This window comes from Lycorma delicatula, chromosome 5 (genome assembly GCF_047948215.1).
Source record: "Lycorma delicatula isolate Av1 chromosome 5, ASM4794821v1, whole genome shotgun sequence".
Classification (NCBI taxonomy): Eukaryota; Metazoa; Arthropoda; class Insecta; order Hemiptera; family Fulgoridae; genus Lycorma; species Lycorma delicatula.
In genome coordinates, this window is record NC_134459.1 from 806,678 (window position 1) to 808,909 (window position 2,232).

A 2,232-nucleotide genomic window follows, 5' to 3' on the forward strand; every position below is an offset into this window, starting at 1 on the left:
CATGTCAGTTGGCAAAACTGTACTCAAGATTAATTCGTAACAATTGAAATATACTTCTTATGCACTAGTGCTACACCAGTATAAATTCGTCTCTCTATTGTGTTAATTATATTGTTGTCCAAGCAGGAACGTGTATTTATTATTGAGAATTATTGCGCGAATAAATCTCTTGAACGAGTGAAAGATGAATTTCGTATAAAATTGTCCGATTCTTCAGTTCCTAATAAGTGGACATTATCGCGTTTAATTAAAAAATTTTGCGAAACCGGTAGTGTACACGATCGGAAAATCACAGCTCGACCGTTATTATTAACAGTAGAAGTTCTTTCTGAAAGAAAATTTGACATTCTCGCCCAGAAAATCACTCAGAAAGTTATCTTCACAGGCCAGTATTTTACTATCTACAGCTTTCAGGGCTAATAAAACATCACAATCGAATGCTTATCGCGGCGGTTTCGTTCAATAACTGAAAGAAGTAGACCGAGGGAAACGTTTACAGTATTGTCGTCGGTTTCAAACTCTTGTTTCTGACAACGGTATTGAAGTTTTGGATCGTGTTTATTTCGACGACGAGGCACAGTTTCACTCGGATTGTTACATTAACTGCCGATATGGAGCGCTGAAAATCCTCACGCGTTTCACAAACGATTACAAGCACTTAAAACTGGTGTTTGATGTGCGATCTCCGTTGTGTAATAGGACCTTTATTTTTTAACGAATCTGTAGTTTGGTTGATGTGTTTTATCGCAAATTAATCGAACAGTTTATTGCCGCGTTAGATTTATACGAACGTCGGTTCCAGCAGGGTAACGCAACGTGTCGTACTGCTAATGAAACGCTGGATATATTACGGGAATTATTTGGTCGTCGTTTGATATCAAAAGTGTTGTGGCTTTCAAGATTCCCAGAACTTACACCGGTAGAGTTTTTCCTTCGGGAATATTTAAAAAATGTATTTTTTAAAAACAATCCTCATACGCTTGACAAATTGAAGGCTAACATTGAAAGTGAGATTTCAAACATTACAGGAAGGGGTGCAAATGGTATTAAACGTGTACGAACCTGCCTCGGGATTACAGGAAATCATTTTGAACATCTATTGTAAAGTTATTAAAAGCAATCTAAATATTGTTCAAATATTTTATTGACAATATTTTTGTAATAAATTCACGTTGTCAAACAAAAGGGTTGAGTCCTTTATGAAACATCTTTTAATTCATCTAGAAAAAAAACATATGAATATATGACTTAGAGTGGTCCAAATAGGGCAAAATTTTTGTCGAAAAACGTGCACCCCCTGATTTAAAAGTACTCTCAAAAACAAAATTTTTGACGCGTTGATGAACCCTTTCCGTTCGAAAAAAGTCATCCTCCACTCCACTTGAATTATCAAGTTTTAGGTTTTAGGTTATTTTCAAGTCGTGACAATATAGCGCTTGCTTGTTTCATCACAAAACTTCAAAAATAACGTATATAAGGTAAAAAGTTTGTGGATCTGTCTGTTGGTTGCAAAAGCATCACGCAAGAACCAACCGACCGACTGCTGTCAAATTTTCAGGATACATTCCTGTTATACCAGGAAAGATTTTAAGCCATAAATCAAGGCCCAAACCGCCTTGGGTATTAACATATTAAAAAAACAAAAATTAATCCTTTTACTTCATTGTTATATTTTTGTCGCCGTGACAACAGAAATATAATGAAGTAAAATAACTAATTATTTTTTCTTTAATGAATATCGGTGAAATATTTAAAATTCTCACAACCATGAGGTTAACGAACCCGTCAGGAGTCCAAGGCTGGTCTAGCAATCGAAGCGAGCCCATGACCTATATATATATATATATATATATATATATATATATATAAGTGGTTTCTCTGACTACCTTAATTTTTCACTCGAAAACTACTTAACTGATCGACTGAAATTTTTCATGATTTTAATTTTTATACCTGGAAAATATATCTGATTATTCCTATTACAAAATTTTTCACAATTTCAAGATGGTGGCCGTTTTAATGGCTGGCGGTAACAATCGGATTACGGTTCTAACCAATAACCAACTTTATTATGACCAAAACCTTGATTAAATTGTATCGGAGACAATTTGCAGTTTAAAATTAAATTTTTTTACAACAAATGTCTCTTTCTCTTTTTCAATTATCGATAAAAATATTTTTAAAGGTGCGACAGTGTACGGTTTAGATTACTTTAGATTGGTCCTTCACTTT